The 19800-nt window shown below is 34.8% G+C and overlaps 1 protein-coding gene and 1 non-coding gene across 3 annotated transcripts in view; one reads left to right on the forward strand and one right to left on the reverse strand.

Moving 5' to 3' along the window:
• The window catches only part of TMEM135 (transmembrane protein 135), a 253268-nt gene that overhangs the window by 95622 nt on the left and 137846 nt on the right, over nucleotides 1-19800 (reverse strand). The gene's annotated exons all lie outside the window — the stretch shown is intronic.
• On the forward strand, nucleotides 14169-14275 carry LOC113269549 (U6 spliceosomal RNA). The gene has a single exon (XR_003321477.1). It is a non-coding gene; the product is annotated as a U6 spliceosomal RNA (small nuclear RNA).

Genomic DNA, 19800 nt, shown 5'->3' on the forward strand with positions numbered 1-19800 from the left:
ATTAATGCCATTCAGTAAATTTTCCATCTTACACATTGTAATTATCATCTCTCAAAGTTTGATTTAGATTTTCTCCCCTATTTTCCATGTCTCTAACTTTTTGAAACTATGGAATTCAGTTATAATAACTCTTTTTAATGTTCTTGCCTACTAAAACTCAAACAGCTTTGTCAGTTTGGGTTTGGTATTGACATATTTATTGTCTCATTACAGGTCAAATTTTCTTGTTTCTTATTGCATGCCTAGTAATTTTGATTGGATATCAGACATTCTGAATTTTACCTTGGTGAGTGACGGATATTTTTGTATTCTCATAAATCTTCTTCAGCTTTGTGCTGGGACACAGTTATCTGGAAACAGTTTGATCATTTAAGGACTTGCTTTTAAGACATTTTAGGAGGGAGTAGAGTAGTGCTCAATTTAATGCCAATTACTCCCCATTATTGAGATAGGACCCTTATGTGTACTTTACCCAATGCCACACGAACCTTAAGATTTTCCAGTCTGGCTAGTAGAAATAAGGCACTATTCTCGCCAAAAGCCAAGCACTCAAGTAAGGACCTCAAATCCTTTCAGGTTGAATTCTTTCCTCAGTCTGGGGCATTTCCCTCAGGTACACGCCCTAATTAGTAAGCAGCTAAGCACTTTACTCTCTAGTCTTCTGTTTATGAACTCGAGCCAGCATTGTGTCCTCCATTCTGTTTCTTCAACGCAGAAAGTCCTTGACTGTACGAATGCCTCCTCTTTGATCCAAGACTGGAAACTCCCACAAGCAGTAAGCTAGCGTACTCCTATGGTTCATTTCATTTGTTTCCCCGCCCTCAGAGACCTCTCTGCCCTTCGGTGCCTAATGTCAGGACCCTGAAACCATTGTTCCGTGTGTTGCACAGGTTTTGGTTGTTACAGCTGTAGGAATATGGATTACCTGGATCAACCAGTAACTTACTACGTCAACGATAGAAGCAGAGTGTAAATTTAAATTATTTACAATTAAATAACATTAAAACTCAGTTCCTCACTCAAACGAGTCATATTTCACATAATCAGGAGCCACATGTAGTTGTGGATACTATGACAGAAGAGATACAGAATACCTCCATAATTGTAAAACATTCTATTAGAACTGTCTGGCTAGTGAATGGTATTTCCACTGTCCACTGTGGTAATGTTATATAGCACTTAAAATATTCTAACTGGCTGTAAAGGAGACATCTGCATACATCTGTTTTTATACTTCACACTTTAATGGGGAAATTGACAAAATTTATAATCATGCCACTTAATTTACTCATTTGTAGAAACAATACGATACCACCTATTACATATATTGTAAAGATTAAAAGAGATAACATAACATACATAAAGCCTAAAAGAGTTACTAGTACATCAAAGATGCTCAATAAATAGTAACTATTCACAAAAAGTAATTTCTCTGTAATTCTCTTCCATTTCACAACCACTGCACAACATACCTAAAAAAGGATAAGGAATTTTGCAATTGCTTTTTTTTACTTTAATTTTAACATTTTTTAACTCAAAAAGTAATGCAGGGCACACAACATGGATGAACCTCAAAAACATTATTTAACGGAAAGAAGCTAAGTATAAATGACCACATGTTGTATGATACCATTTATATGAATTCCAGAATAGACAAATCTATTTACAGAAAGTAGAGTAATGGATGTCTAGAGCTAGGGAAGTGGGGTGTGATAGCAACTGTTTGCTAATGGTACAAAGTTTCTTTTGGGGGTGATGAAAAGCTTCTAAAATTAGATTGCATGGATAGATGCAGAACTCTGGAAGTACATTAAAACTCACATAATTAACACTTTCAACTGGCAAATTTTACAGCATGTAAATTACATGTCAAAAATTATTCAAACATTTTTACAAAGTAATGCATATACACAATAAAAACAAAACTGCAAACTGAATAATAAAAATACAGTGAAAAGAAAGTTCCCTCCTATTCCAGATCTCTAGTATCCTTTCTGTCTATGGCCATACCACGCTGAATGGGCCCAATCTCATCTGGTATCCTGTCTGTGCATACATTTGTATCTATATAGATACAATCTACAATATTGTATAGATACAATATACAAGAAAGGCATTGTTTTATACTTTCCTTTCTAATTTTACACACACACACACACACCCATATGGAAATGCTGACATTTTTTAAAACAGTCTATGAACAAATATTTAGAGTGGATGGAGCCAGAAAACACTGAATACCAAAGTATATTTTGCAAACATGTCCACTTATATCTCTTGAGGTAAATTCTTAGACCTGAATTCACTGTATTTAGGGCTAGGTGCATTTTTTATTTTGATTCATTTCCATCATCCATATATGAAAGCACTTATTTCCTTACGCTACCTATTTTCCCATACCCAGTTTGTGTTTTATCAAACTATTTATCCTTGCCAATCTGAATGAATGAAAGAAGCGATAGCTCATGTTATAGTTGCATTTTTCTTATAAGTGAAATTGTTTCACTTATAAATTTATAAACAGTTTTGTTTGGTTTTTGGTCAGTTGGTTTAACTCCTTTTCATATCCTTCACCTATTTTTAGATTGTTGATCTGTTAGAAACCATTTGTATTTTTTGAAACTGCATATACTTATATGAAAACATTGAACTGATTTCATCACTATTTCTATTTGCACCAAGAGTATGAATGGTTAAATAAAGGTAATCATGGAAAGGAAATCTCATAATGTCCAATGCCAAAAGAACATTTTAAGCCAAAAGTAGACACAAAGTATAACAAATAATGTGAAAGTAAAGTTCATTCAGCTGAAAAACAGTTTCTTCTGGAATGCCTTTTTAAGAAGTGATAGATTTACAATACACCGTTTCCTGCTATCGAGCTCTACAAAACTTTCAGAAAAAAAAAACTGTACTATTACTCTCTTCACTATGTCATGTGGAATTATATGAAAACTATCCTTCTCAAGGCTCTAACAAAGAAATAGTCTCACAATATATGAATACTTTAAAATCCTAAAAATAACCAGAAATATTGAAAATGTGAATATGACCCAACACGAACATGTCCTGGAAAAGAAAGCTGTTTTTACCATTTAAGCCTCAAAATGGTTAAAACACATATCCTGAAGTCATTTTAGAGCCTACTAGAGACCTAAACAGATGGTGCATTAACTACTTCCTACCACAGAGCTCTCCTGCTTTTCTTTAACATACTCGATTAAATGTTCTTTGTCCCTGATACTCCTTCTTGAGTGTGTCCAAAGACAATGATGCCCTTTGCTGTCTGGCCTTCATTACTCATCAAGCCCATTTCCCCCATATTCATCATGCCCTCTTCTTCCATGACACAAATAAATACTGAAATCTCATTTCTATTTCTGTAAAAGAAGCAACAAACTTCCTCTTGCCCATGTGTACTTTATTCGTACTTTAACCACGTATCCACCCACCCATTCACAAAAATTTATCTGGTGCCTATGTGTTTCTAACACTTTGTGACTTAGTAAGTCAAAAAGAGAGAGCTATGTAGAGGTAAGCTCTAGACAATCAGGAGCCTGCATTATCCTTGGGTGAAAAAGAACAGATAAAGAAGGACAAATTGTCGCCTTCATTTATATATTTATTCAGTACTTGCTATTTTGCCAGTATATTAGGGAAACAAAACTACATAATACTTGATACCTGTTGCCCTTATGAGGTCAGTCTAGTGGAAATGCAGGCACATTAACCAATCATTCCAATACAATATGCTAGGACAGAATATTTACACTTCACCCTTCAAGAGGTAATCACCAAAACATCTGATTATGCTATTATTGTAATTATTCAACATATTTAGGCAATGCTTTTTGGCCATCTATATACCTTTTTTTATGTCTCCACCAGAACTTACTTAGAACACAAAGTCCCAAAGGACAGTCTCTATTTCACCAAATTCCATACATGGATAGACTTTTGATATATAAGGTTTTTGATAATGATGTTAGTTTCTGTTTACACAATCCATCTTTCAAAAAACTAAATAGTACCCCATTCATACACTTTTTAAAAGGCTGAACTTTAGACTCTCAGCATTTTTTTTTTCATTTTTCTGCAAACACAGATCATTACATGGCCTCTTGGGAGAAACCACTCTTATTGGATGAATGCTATCATAATTTGCAGTGTATATATTTTGACTCTGAACACACAACATATCATTATCATAATATCAATTGGCTTTAGACAATGCATAGTTTTAAACAGTGCTATTCTCAAGTTAAATAGCCATGTATTGCTTTATAATTTTAAAAAATCCTTATGTAATTAAAATCTCACTTAACATACAGTCCATCTTTGTAATCTGCCCCTTTGTTTCAGATTGGCAGTTTTACTTAGTGATTTTTTTAAAAATTTCCCTTCCTTGATAAAACAAATACAGGAACAGTACAAAACACCTTACAGAGAATTTTAGAGTCACAAATGCCAGGCTAGAGGTAAGAAAGAAGTCTTGGATCTCCAGATTAAGACTATAAACTTGATCAAATCACTTCCATTTTTTAAACCTTAACTTTTCATCTTTAAAAGAAGTTAATCTCTACGATTCTTCAGAACTCCAAAATCCTGATTCCCTTCATCGATTTTTTTTCACCATACAAGAAAATTAGTTCAAAGCAAACACTCACTAATATGCTAAGAGACAAATCTCAGAATATATGTATAAATTTAAAGTACTTGTACTGACTGAGCTGAGTGTAAGAAATTACACCAAATGGACCATAATTTGGGCCTAGTCTCTTCCTTGCACTGCCGACTATTCTTGAATTATACCTTCAAGGTCAGCAATCAGTCTGGCATACATTAACCTTGAAATTTTTCAGTTGTGAATGAATTATGTTAGATAGTGGCTGGGAAGTATAGCTTATATGATATCCTGTCCTTTTATGGTTAAGTGAGTAAATTGTACTTTGTTTTCCATAAAAATGAAACAATGTAAAGCATAAAACTATGAAAAATTTCAGTACACAGTAACTAATACAACCTGCAAGTTAATTCCTTATAACAACAAAATGCTAATTCTGCTAGCAGATTTTTAAAAAATAAATTGCTTTAAACAACTCACTATTTAAAAGACTACAGATAAAGGTTTATACATAGAAACATTCAGTGCTTATTTAAAAATTTTAAAAAATGTAATGGTCAGGTAAAAGCCAAGATGTGAATTCAATCACTGAACAAAATAGTCGTTGAAAGCATACTCTTTAAACTGGGCTATAAACACCAATTAGACATTATCGACACCCACCCACAACACTTTATTCGCATCTCAATTATGATCAGGTAAAGGAAATGCAGTTTATTGGACATAGGTTTGGCCACTGACATAATTAAAAGTTATCAAAATATTCAGCTGCTTCTTTTTTTCCCCATTTCTCTATTGTATGGTCAATTCACTGGTCATTAAAAGTCATTAAAAATGCAATTCAAAACAAACAGGAAACAAGTGTGAAAAGGAAGCCAAAAGAAACCCTGGATGAGTTTAAAGATGCAAAGTTAGTACAGGTAACTCAAGACAAGGACCAGAGAACAAGGAGAAAGAGGAAAGGAGAGGAATAAAACAGATCATAAACTGCTATTGATTAACAGTGCCAGGTACTATAAAAGGTATCTTTAAAATATTATCTTTAATCCTAACAATAGCTCTTCAAGGTAGGTTTTTATCACTCCCATTTTAAAGATGAGGCAAGTGGGCTCAGGATATAAATTACTCACCTAAAATCACAGAATATTTAGTGGCTGAACTAAGACTCAAAGCAAAGACTATTCTGATTTCAAATTCAAGACTGAATTATATTCCTCTGCCTCTAGAAAATATTTTATTCTTATTAATACTGATTGAGTAGTTACAGTGTTTCCACGGGAGGAATAATCCCCATAATGTTTCCAATGTATTATTATTTTAACTAGTGTCTGTCATTCTTTTAAAAAGGGAGAGGAAATTTTTCAGAGTTCAATATAATAGTAATTAAAATAAAAGTGCGACAACAACATCAGTTGTTGATGTTTACTGACCTTGCTACATGTCACATGCTGTATTAGGTGCCTGACATTTATCACCTTACATAATCCTCAAAATTGCCCTGCCAACGTAGGGATTATTATCTCTATGTCAGGGAAGATGTTTAGAGACATAGATAGTTATGGGATTGAGGCAGGTTTAGAAACCAGGTGTGATTCCAAAACCTGAGATATCACGGATTTCTCGCAAAGATTCCTTTAAAAAAAAAACCCATTCATTAAAGCCTTACAGTTTTTATAAATTTTGTTCGACTTAATTATAAAACATCTCTTATTTTCATGCACAACAAATAAAATAGTAAGTTAAGATATAGTCTCAGTGTGAAAGAACTCACTATTGACATAATGAAACAGATTTAAGAAAAGCAAAGATAGACAAGAAAATTCCATAAGCCTCAAAATCTGTATGAAATATTTATTCTAGTAAAGAAAAACATATCTAAAAAAATATTTTTTCAAATTCCAAAATAAGTAATTTAAATATTACAATTAAAAGTAAAGAACCTAGAAACCTTCCTTGTTTATATATTGAGTGAGATGAGAAAAAAGTGACATGAGCCAGTTTTCCACTATGTTTACATAACTATATAAGGGACCATTCTTTATCCTAATGCTGCCAAACATGTTACTTTCTCAATTCAGAAAAAAACAAAACGACACAAAAAAGCTCACATGTCATTCAGCACATGGAGGAGAAAGGTTTTATATGGACTCAGAGCAAAGTTGAAGCTGAAAAAATATTGTGTTTTCAGCAGGGCAAAGTAGACAGGTCACCTAGGTGAAACCTCATTATTATAAGTAGACAATTTGTAGTAGGTTAGTTATTTTCATCCAAATGGTAATATTCCCATTAACCTCAAATAAGAAACAGGCTTAGGGTGATATTGTGTTTTTCCCTCAGAGACATTACAAAAATGAATAAATAAGAGCACCCAGATTACTTTAGAGAGGTCATAGCAAGGCCACATACAAATAGCACACAGCAATATGGCAATTCAGATTTTTATCATTTGATAAAGGTAAGAAAGACCATTAGAGTGAGGGTTATTATAATACTAACTAAGGTGGCCAGTAAGACAGCCCTCACTACCTCATCAAACAACACTGTGCTATGGACCAAAAGCCAACAGCTGCCCTCCAGCTGGGTTCCAAATATTTTAGGTGTCCACTGAGAACCAAATCAATCCCAATGCATAATCCCCCCCCAAAAAAAACAGCCTTCAACAATAAGTAAAAGGATATGTAATCTCTTTACTGTTGTTTTAAACACAGCATAAGGGTAATTTTACTCATGCATTGGTATGATAAAATGTCACTTAGTTCTCGCAAATAGTATACCCCGTGCCCATTCTTTGGGTATATGCTCATTCCAGAATTCATCTGAGAAAATCCTTCCTTGATTAGGCATGGCATTGCTCATATCTGTCCTGGTTCTCACTATTTCTATTCAGCTGCTGATTCTTCTCTGCATACTAGCATTTCTCCAGCAGGAAAGGTCCAGAACTAATTGGCTGTTTTCAGACACCTTCATTTTTCTGTGTTGTGTCAGCACGACAGATTCAGTACCCAGTTTATCACTAAGAGAAACAATAATATGGGAATGTATGCCTTTTTCAAAATATTTACAAAACCATCTTAACAGTTTTAACAGAAAAGAGAATAAAAGAATTTTTTTAAAAATCACTACCGATACCTTTTAAAATCCAAAGTCAACTTTGTTCAGTACTTACGGGCCTAGGGCAATGAGAAGAAACTTAAATGCTTATCTGGTCGTGTTCCAACAGTTAAAATGAATTAAGAATAAACACAGATAAAAATCTAGTACAAAATGAAGTTTACATCCAGTATTAGCTACTGGTTATGGATTGCAAAATGATAAAAGAGAGATTTATAGAGCGGGCCATCACGTCTATATAGCACGGAAATCTCTATTTTGCCTTGTATTCCAGTTGCATGTGGTCAAGGCCTTAAATGAAATTTGTGTATAGGCAGTTTCAAGGATGAATCAGGACCATATATCCTAAAATGCAGGCAGGAAGTGTATGTGTGTGTCTGTCTACCAGTCAAAACCACCATTTTAGGCACTAATATAGGGAATGTTTGTTCAGACTCTTCTCCCTTAAAAGTACATTACTCTTACAGTGCTGATGTCAGTATTGTGTATATCTGTAGACATGTATGTGTACGTGTGTGTGGAAAGACAGATAAAGGCAGATGGGTACATAGGTTGGTTTATACCTACAACTCCTCTTCAGAATCCTCTTACCAAAGGAGAGTATTCCCTAAACTTTCCAAATAAACTCAAAACAATATACCTGCAAATCTGAGTATAGTCTAAACTCAGAGAAACCTCCACCTTGTTTTTTTCTCTCCATCTTACTTGCTTTTCCATAACTCCTACAGCTGAGAGGACTAGGAGTCTTCAGGATGAAGACTGTGATCCTCACATAGTATTTAGTCCCTCAGTTATGTTCACAACCTGATAATCATCTACTCCTATGGAAACTGTCATGTAAGGAAAAATAAGTTTTGTTTTTTCTTCCCAATTTTTTTTCCCCAAAAGATGTCATTAACAGGCATTGGAAGAGTTGAACAAAGGTCTTTTTTAAGCCTTTTCACAACAGCATTCTTAATGTTCTCACAGTCTTCTTTAGCTAGCTGCAGTTTTAGTTTACTTTTCTCTAGCATATTACATTTAATAATCCCAAAAATGTGAATTTATACTTATTCTAGGTTATATTCCAAAGTAGTACCTTGAAAATGCAGATTAATGAACATATAGACATATGGGACATAGAATTCATGGTTAAGAACAACAACAAAAACATTCACTGAAATTATAGACTTAGTTATTTCTCGCATCTGACTCAGATTTTTTGAGATAGCTATTTTTAAAGGTATCTTACAGTTTACAAAGTTAGAGCCTTTTCAAAATAAAATTCTATAAATTATAGCACATAGAAAGACATCCTTGGGATATTTCTAAAACACCATGTCTAAATACCATTCTTGTCTCCACCCACAAAGTTAGAATGAGATAAATAAGCAGTTTAACAGCAGAGCAGAACCACCCAATACTGTCATGCTGGAAAGATGATTAGGAGTGAAACAGAGTAATACCCTAAAAAGTTAAGTCCTCACAACACCCAAAGCACTTTGAAACTGATATGACTTGGGCTTCTCGGTCTTCAAAATTTAATTAGTAACAATAAACCAAACTAATTGGGAGTAGAAACAGCAAAGTTCTGAAGAGCATTTCTAAATGTAATTTTCTTAGTATATTAAATATAGGGCAAAAATGAGGTATGCATGTATGTTAGCCAAAATTTTCAAATGGAAATTCTGTCATAACAACAAATAGTCTGATTAATATTTTAATAGAAAAGGCCCCTAAGGAAAGCAGGTGGTTCCTGGTACACACAGTCTCAGTGTCTGAGTTATCCTACGTGTACATTCCTTCATCTTAAACAAGCTAGGAGCCAAAGTATAAACTGGCATTTGTGGAAGCATGATTTCATTATTATGAGAGTGAAAAAGGGTACAATGACCAGTTTTTAAGTGAAAACTAAACATTAAAATATTGGTAATTATTCTGCTTCAAAACGTTCATTGGAAATAGACTTTTATATATATTGAGAACTAGCTGGGCAACAAATAAATTCTTCAACAAAATATACTCATTATTTAGGAGTGAGAGTATGAAGGACTAGGAGAAAACTTTTTCCATTATCTATAATAATAAGGGGACATTTGAATTTCATTTTGGATTGTTAAGTCACCAAACTACAAATCAAAGAATTTAATTTATATCAACTAAATATCAACACAAAACTATTGCCTGATTATCCCATTTCTGCATACATATGTAAATAAAACTGATGGTCAGCTAACCTTCAAAAGTTAAGCAATCTGTACCCAAGTGATTGTAGATCATTCTTAGTATTAATAATTTCCAATACTCAAATTGCTTTCACTGATATTTTAATCTGAGTTGCTAGCTCTAATTAGTTTTATATATATGCATGTAAATATTTCTAATGTCTTGTTTGAATTTTTATTTAAATCATTTTGAACAGATATTAGACAAGAATCCCATTGTCTTGCTTTAATAAAGTATTCACATATAATCTGCATGAATGACAACCTGTAAATTTTACAGCCCTCTAAGTAGATAACTGTCCATCTTGGAAAGATCCAGCAGAATCACCATAACTCGAGAGGGGAGAAAAAGAGATTCAGGTATTATCACCAATTAAGAGAAGGGCACTAAATTAAAATGAGTAGGTATATACATTTTTCTATTACCTAGGTAATAAGAGAACAGATGTTGAAGGAATAGGACCCAAGGGAGCTAAGTTTGATGAGATCAAAAGTCATTAGAGAGGACGGCCCCGAAGGAAGGTAAGAGGTGGACCTTACAGAGCATGCGAGCAATGGAATTGACAATGTGAAGAGCAGGACAAGGAGCCGTTGAAAACAATTGTTTCCTACTCCCCACTTCTGCCTGAGGCCAGCACGAGCTGGACTAATCACTTCAGGCTCAGACCAGTCTCAGTGAGCAAATAGACAACAGTCTAAATCACTCACTCTGCCAGATCCCCAGAACCAAATCCCAGAGTTTCTCACCCTTGGCACTGGAGACAATTCTTTGTTGTTAGGGGCTGAGAAGTGGGAGGCTGTCCTGCGCACTGTGGATGTTCAGCAGCATCTCTGGCCTTTACCCACCAGATGACAATGGCACTCCCAACACCTGGGAGGACAACCAAAAATGTCTCCAAACATTACCAACTATCTCTGGGAGGGTGTTCAAAATTGCCCCCAGCTGAAACCACCGACCTAGAGGAACCCTTACAGATTTTTTAGGTGGACCTCTCATATAATCTTAAGCACTGATAAAACGCTGAGAACTATCTAATCTAACCAGTTCTCTGCTTCATGAGTCCCTTCCGTGATGACCATAAAAGACCATGATATAGCTTTTGCTTAAAATTTTCCCAGAATGAGAAAATTCTCAACTTTGCCAGGCAACCAGATCCATTTTTTGGACAGTTCTATTTGAAAATTCTTCCTCATCACTGCACTGAAATCTACCTTCTCTAAATTACACCTGTAATTTCTAGTTCATTAAAAAATTTAAAAAAAAAGGAACCTTCCACAAAACCTGTCCTTCAAAGATGATAACCTCATACCTTGGTCCCTCTGTAGGTCAGAACTACAAGGGACACTTAAACAATCTCAATCAATTTTTTAGGTACTCAATGGTAAAGGAGTCACCCAAGATATTCCATGGAGGAAGAGAGTAATTGGACTATCTTTCAGCTCCAGACAGGTCCAAACCTGGATCACATATGCATTTATAGCAACATTAATAAACCTTTTTTTTTCTTCTCATTTAAGCTTTCATATCCTCAAAAATACACCTATAACTTATGGAATAACTTTTTTTTCTAATTATTTCCTTTTCATTTAAATAGCATTCAATTCTGATAAAGTTTCAAATTCTTTTAAAAAAAGATCTACTCCCTCATTGCTGGGCTAAATGATATATATTCCTTAAACATACTAAGACTCTTCATTTTGCTGTTTTACTGTATTCACTGCTTTCTTAGATGTAAGTTAGTCCTTAATTTTGTATAATTTCATTTTTTTCTATGTTATTTGGTGCTTTGAATTTGGGACTGCTAAACTTCTACAATACGTTTTTAAAGTGTCTGATAAAACTAAAGCATACAACTTTCCCATTGAGAAAATATATTTTAGAAATGGCTTAAGGCAAAAGTATTTTCATAAGACTTTAAAGCATTTGTGTTTTAACTGTATAATTAACCTCACCTATCCAAAACCCAGCCGGTCAATAAATCTAAATACCTAAAACGGCAGTTTTGTTTTTCAAACAAAGAAAATTTTTGTTCAAATGGAATCAAATCTGTAAATCAAATAAATACATCATAAATACAATAAATAAATGTAGAAATAATACAATAATACAATAAATACAATAAATACAATAAATAAATGTAGAAATAATACAATAATACAATAAATTCAAACAAAGAAAATTTTTGTTCAAATGGAATCAAATCTGTAAATCAAATAAATACATCATAAATACAATAAATAAATGTAGAAATGCTGTGCTTGAGGTACTGTTTTGTCTCCCGTACCATGCCATACAGTAGTTCTGGAGAGGCTCTGCAAAACTCTACATGAGAATATCTTAGGAAACACTATCTTGGCACAAAGTTTGGGGGGGAAAAAAAAAGTTCAGAGCCCAAAAGAGATGCCACAACTAGCATGTACTTGATTTACAGTAAATTACCTCATGTCCTTTCTCACAGCAAGTCTGTTTCTTAATTCACATGTCATTCTAGAAATGTGGGTTAAGTGGTCTCAAAAACATAGTAGCAAATTCATAGAACAGAAAGGTAAGAGACTGGGATGTTAGAGAAAGGCATAAAGATAATAATGATGTAACAGTTGAAACCAAAAGCAAAATAGGAAATTGGTTAAGAATGTTATATTGTTTGTAAAGTCGGCTACAACAATTTCTCCCATCCCTATGTGTATGCCCCCTTGCAATTTGACTTTGCTGCTCTGTTCATCAGAGTTAAAGAAAGGGAGAGAGACTAGTTTCCCTCCCTTCCTGGGTTAGCCCTATGATTTGCTTTCAGCAACAGAATATGGCAAAAGTGACACTGTGTGACTCCCAAACCTAGGTTCCAGTATCACCTCTTGGGACCTTGAGGTCACTGTGTAAAGAAGCCAAAGCTAACCAACCGGAGGGGAAGAGACCAGGGAGACAGAGAAGCGAATGCCTAGCTTAACATCATCTAAGACCACAAAGCACCAGAAGATCAGAGTTGTGTGAGTGATCCCAACAGAGACCAGCAGAAGACCTGCCTGGCTAAGCCCAGATGAAATTGCTAATGCACAGAATTATAAGTAAATAAAACTGCTGCTGTTTTGAAGCCACTAAGTTTGGGGGTGGTTCACTATATACAGCAATAGATAATAAGTAAGCTAAGCTCAAAATTAATAGTCATCTGGAGATCATTCAGTGTAGAGTAACAAACCCTACCCAATTTGATAGGTCCTAACTGTACAAATATTATGGGATTATAAAATATTTCATATTTATATTAATAATGAACAATTTAAGTTGTTTGTTATGTTCTAGTTAAGAAAGAAATATGTGACACCTTTTAGAAACAATTTAGGATGATTTGAAATATTTTAATGAATCCAAAAATGTATAGAAAACTTGGGATTTTGCATTACTAAATACCAATGAATTGTTGATTTTACATATATGATAGAAATTATAATAATAGAATAAAATTCTTTAGCACCTATATTTCCTTATATATTCCATCAGTGTTGAATAGGAAATCAATTATGGATATATAAAACTTAGAACATACTTTTTATGACCTAATAAAGATGCATATTTTGGCAGCTAACACATCTTTATCCAATTCTTTATTCAAAAGTTTGGCTGAAAAATATCTTAGAATCATTCAATTGTTGTAGCAGCAGAAACTGTGCATAAGTGACCCATAGCTTCAGTTTTTCCTTCCTATAACATTCCATAGTGATGTAATATAAGGGAAAATGTTTTAAATACTTAAAGTAAGACCATTTAATTAAGCAAACACTATAATTACTAGTGTGTGTGTGTGTGTGTGTGTATATATATATATATATATATATATATATATATTTGCCTCATAACCTGGTGCTATAGCCAAAATAAAACACACACCAAAAAAAGTGTTATAGAGTCTGAACTACATAAGGTAGTGTGTTTTTCTTAAAGGAAACTCTACTTCACCTGATGACCTACAGCACAGCCTACCAAGAAGTAACTTTCCAATATAGGTATTCTGTAAATAAGACTTAAGCATACCTACCACCAATCCTACTAAGTCAAAGGAAGTTTGAAAACAGGACTGTTTTTCACGGGCAAGGCACCTGGAGAAGATCACCCAGGGGCCCCACCGATCCCGAGCAGGACTGCATTACATCAAGAATTCACCACAGTCTAGAACTGAGGTTCTCGACCTATTTGTGTGCTCAGAGCACTTTGGAATTAAGAAATTTAAGACTCAGTGCTCGCTTCGGCAGCACATACACTAAAATTGGAACGATACAGAGAAGATTAGCATGGCCCCTGCGCAAGGATGACATGCAAATTTGTGAAGCGTTCCATATTTTTTATTAAGGAGGGCACGTATTGCATGGTGCACTGGGTGTTATACGCAAGTAAAAAATCATGGAACTTTAAAAAAAAATAAATTTTTTTTAAAAAGTTAAAAATTGAGCTACCCTATGATCCAGCAATTGCACTACTGGGTATTTACCCCAAAGATACAGACGTAGTGAAGAGAAGGGCCATTTGCACCTCAATGTTCATAGCAGCATTGTCCACACACACACAAAAAAAGAAATTTAAGACTCAGAATAACACCAAAGTCAGCCATGGTTACAACAACTACTACAATAGAGCAATGGATCACAGTTTCTATAAAAGAATTCATTTTTTGTCTCATTTTAAGGATCTAAAGCTCTGTTTTCCAACATTACATCATTATGGAATGCTATGGGAAGGAAAGACGAAGTAATAGTTCAGATATAATAGTTCAAATATACAGACTTTCTGCTGCTGAACCGAACAGCTTAGAAGGTCTTTTTAAATCACCCTTTAGAAGAGGATAATAGATGTGTTATCGGCCTAAATATGTATCTTTATTAGGTTATTAAAGAGCACATTCCACAAAAACAAAACAGAACACACACACACAAAAGAAAGAACAAAGAGGTCTGTAGAAACTTTTGGATGTGACAGATAGGTTTATGGCATTGATTGTAGCAAGGAATTCACAGCTGTATACCTATCTCCAAACTCATCAAGTTGTATACATTAAATATGTACAGCTTTTGGTATGTCAATCATACCTCAAAAAAAGTAGTCTTTCTAAAAAGAATTGTATTCTATGCTTTATGTGTCCACAATTGACCTCCTATTCAACACCGACTGAATATTCAATCTACTCACCCATTCCACAAAAATTTCCTGAATACATGCTACCATGCTGGAGATCCAGTAGAGAATAACAGATATAGGACCTACTGGTTTGGAAGCTTGAAAGTTGCCCTTCAATAGAGTCTCTGAGTATAAGTGGATACTCATCTAACTGTAGAAGCCAAGTTCTCAAATGGCCAGACCATTCTTTGGTGCTGGCTTCTCATCACACTCTAGGTATCTCACACTTTTTCACTCTGCATGATTCATTAAGGTCAGTGTTCTGCTGTATGATGTCACAAGAGAACTGTATAGTTGCAACAATAAAAGTTTGGTATTTATTAAAATTTGGCAGCACACCTTCCATGGGACACTACTAGAGAGGCACCAGTCTGACTCTCAGCAGGCAGAGAAATCTGATATCTTAGTATCCAAAGAGACCATTTTACAAATGCTTACTGACATTCATCAAGCTATCAGTGACAGCTCTAGCCAAAATGTAGTTTATAAATTTACAATGTAAAACTTAACTGCCAAAGCAACAATACATTCTAAGGCTCTTATTAATGAATACTCTTCTTGTATTCTAAATGTAAGCTCCATAAGAAGCCGGATTATAACCAGAAGATTTACTGGTGAACAAAGCATCAGAGCAAGATGAATTCAATATACAGTGATGTCAAGCTAAAAACAAAAACAAAAACAAAAACACAATTCTATTAAATCAGGAGAAATACACCAATCACACACAGGACATTTATACTCTCAGGCCATGGCATTCTCTCAACTATACTGGCACTGCTAACTTTCGATCTACAACTCCTAGTTCTCCCTTTTATGAATGACCAACACCCTCTGTAATTTACAAAGTCCTCCTTCAGAATTATTATTATATTCCATTACATTTCAGCCAAATTTTATTCTGACCTAGGAACCATTCTGATCCTTTAGAGTAATCACATATCTCTGCTTTAATCCACATTTTGTAACTCCCACATTGGGACAAGACATAGTCAAAGTTACTACCATTTACCACCAAGAAAAAAAAATGCAGAAGAGCTAAAGTGGGCAGTGTTAAAGTAATTAAACAAGAGAGTCTTTAGACTGAGGGCGCTCTACGCTTTCGCAACCTTCATACACAAGCCAAAACCTAAGCTAGAATAAATTCTGTAAATGCCTCAAGGTTAAGAAATTGAAACCTAAGAACAACCAATCACAACAATCAACAAACTAGGTTTTCCCAAATAAGGCACCCAATTAAGCTATAGCCAATCAAATAATTTCCTTGCATTGCTTCCATTTCTGTTGTAGTAAAGCCCTTCCCCGCGCCTGTCCACAGAGCACTCCCAACCACTTTCAGTTTGGTGTTGCCCGATTAAATTTTTTATTTGCTCAAATAAACTCTTCTAAATTTTACTGTCTCCGTGTATCTTTAAACAGTTCAAAACTGAACGAAGTCTACACATTCTACTAAAAAAACAATGACTTTTATACAGATTAGTTGTATTACCTGTTAATATTCACTACCAGTTATTGGGTGTTTGCTATGTATCAAGCCTTATTCTTCACAGACAGATATGTAAGATATAGAGATACACAGATATATAGTATAGACAGATATATAATATCTGATTTTGTCCTCTTAATAAATCATATGTATCACTATACCCATTTTACATGAGAAGATAATACTAAAAAAGTTAATAAACATGCCCAAGCTCTCACAGCTCTGAAGTCAAAGAGCCCTCTTTTTTTTTCTTTTTTAAAGATTTTATTTATTTATTTGACAGAGAGAGAGAGAGAGCCAGCGACAGAGGGAACATAAGCAGGGGGAGTGGGAGAGGAAGAAGCAGGCTCCCAGCAGAGGAGCCCGATGTGGGGCTCGATCCCAGGACCCCGGGATCACGCCCTGACCTGAAGGCAGACGCTTAACGACTGAGCCACCCAGGCGCCCCCAAAGAGCCCTTTCTTTACCTATTTACTATCTGCTATACTATCTCAAGAGAATTTCAATGCTTTATACTTGGCGATCTTCACAAAGAAGGGCTCAATAGGAAAGAGTGGTTTAAAAACAGATTTCTTTAGTTTTGTCTTCCCAAACTCCATCTCCCAATCAACTAAATGAGCTTTAAAAGGAATAAAGAGAAGAGAATGCATACCAACTCAAGGGAGTGAATGGTTGAGAGTACCATTTTGTAATGGTTCTTGCAGCCTCCCCAATTCTACAGGGTCTCCTTAGGTTTCTGTCTTTTCCTCCTAATTCTCTTCGATATATTTTTTACTCTGTGGACCTCACTAAGTCCGTGACAATAGGATGCCTAAGGATGGAAGACCAGGGATAGAGAACTTAGCAATAGCAATGACAGCTTTATTTTAAATAAATCTTTAACAAAATAGGCATATATGAAAAGTACAGTTATGTGATGGTAATAAAGTTATTATTTGTAGGAAATACCAAAATCCAACTTCATTGAAAACTTAAGACTCCAAAGTTTGTTGGAGTGTGTTATTCTGGAAAGTCCTGAGGTTCTAAACCCTTAGTGTGTGTGATCTTGGGCAACTGAGACAGCCTCTCTGAGCCTCAGTTTTCTATTTGGAAAAATGGGGCTAAGAATGCATACCTTTTGAGCTATTTGAGGACTTAATAAAGTAATAAATGCACGTAAGGCATTTAGCACATTACTTGGCACAGTGACGAGGGTCAATAAGTGGTGGTGATTACTGTTACTACAGCCTGGAAAATTTATGCTTTCAATTAAGTAAACAATGTTACCTAATGACAAATCATTAAACTAGAAACGTGTGGTCTTTGAATCCCAGCAAGAGATCTAAGGAACACCTGGTAAGTCTCCTAAACTATTTCAGGTACAGCAAAGATCACAGGGAATCAGAGAACAAGAGCCATAAGGTAAGAGGATCACAGCAAAACTTCCAAGGGCAATACAAAAGCAGAATTATTAATTTCACCACCCCAGGTAAAACTTTAAAATATTTTAAAACATAAAACTTGGTGATGCAAGAACTTAATGTCCCAAAACAAATAGCCCAAGGCTTCAAACTAAAACACATCTGAGCTACAATTACTAAAAAGTTTCCTACCTCCCTTTCCTCATCCTTTACCCTAGGATCCTGTGCCATACGTATCATCAATAAATTTAATCAGAAAAATCCCTAAGAGTGATAGCTAGCTACTACTTTGGTAGGTATACTGTCTCCTCATGCCTTGCCTAGATCAAATGCATGTCTTCATAATTTTCAACATTACAGGGAGAAAGGAGAGAGGGAGAGAGAATTTTTATTAACCTTACCTTTAAGTGAACTATTCTGACCAACACAGGTTCTAACATACATACTAAAACCAAAAAATATATATATTAAAGAATCCAGGCACGGAGGTAATTTCAAGTTTACTCACCCATTGCAACAACATGTAAACAAGACTTTAATGAAAATGAAAATAAAATCCCCAAAATAATGGTTCCTGCTAGAATAGTTCTTAAATTATTAGTATCCTGCCAAAATACCTTTAAAGATTAAACTTGTATACACTAAACTTTTTATTCTGATTAACTACACTATATGTATGTAATAAATATTCTCAAACTAATATTAAATGTGAATACTCCTAACAGATGTTTCTGATTAGCCTCTTAGCAACACTACCACAGGTTACACTATGGATACTTTAGAAAAATTTGCCCTCACTGTGAGATTTGTTTTTATATTATTTTATTTAATAAATCTTCATCTCTGAACAATTATGAAAGTAATCTGTACCGTGAGATAGGAAGAAAAGAGCATAACATTTAAAAATCCCTGCATGAGTTAAATGTACCATCATTTGCCTTTCTGTAGTCCTGGAGTAATTTGAGATTAATTATGACAAATTTCCACAATTCTCAATTTTTATCCATTATATACAGACATGTATCACCAGCATTAGTGAATACTAAGTCACAACATTTCACACAAATGACTACATATCACTCTCAGACGCAGTTTCTGAAGTTTTGCCAACAATCTGGAACAGAGTATGGACTTTTCAAACCAGATGCATATCACTTCCTCACTTTATGAAATGTTACTACAAAGCTGTGTTTCAATGAAAGTATTACAAAGTGAATTACATTTTAAATGATTAGAACAGTAGTTCACAACCACCTGTGCAAACATAAGTGACCAGTTAGGTCTAGTGATAAAAAGGAAAATGAAGATTTATTATAATTAGTAAGAAAGTACATCCCCATGTTCATCCTATCAAGCCTTTCTGCCTTGGGGTGGCTGGATGGCTCAGTCAGTTAAGGGTCTGATTTTGGCTCAGGTCATGATCTCAGGATCCTGGGATCGAGCCTTGCATCAGGCTATGTGCTCAGTGGGCAGCCTCCTTCTCCTTCTCCTTCTGCCCCTCCCCTCCACTTCATGCTAACTCTCTCTTTCTCAAATAAATAAATAAAATCTTTAAAAAAAAAAAAAAAGTGTATCTGCCCAAGAGGTTTTATCTCTCTGAGGGGAGACAAAGACCCACCAAGGCACTCACTAGTTTTCCTAATTCTCCAATTCCCCACACTTTTGATCAGCAGCATGAGAAACAATGAGGGGCAGAGCATGGGATATGGACTCAGGACAAGGAAGGGACACAGAACATGAACAAAAATCTAACAAATTACCATGCTCAGCCAACTTTTAGGTCTGAAAAATAAGAGACTACCTCTTATTCA

Source organism: Ursus arctos, unplaced genomic scaffold, assembly GCF_023065955.2.
Source record: "Ursus arctos isolate Adak ecotype North America unplaced genomic scaffold, UrsArc2.0 scaffold_22, whole genome shotgun sequence".
In the NCBI taxonomy this organism is placed as follows: domain Eukaryota; kingdom Metazoa; phylum Chordata; class Mammalia; order Carnivora; family Ursidae; genus Ursus; species Ursus arctos.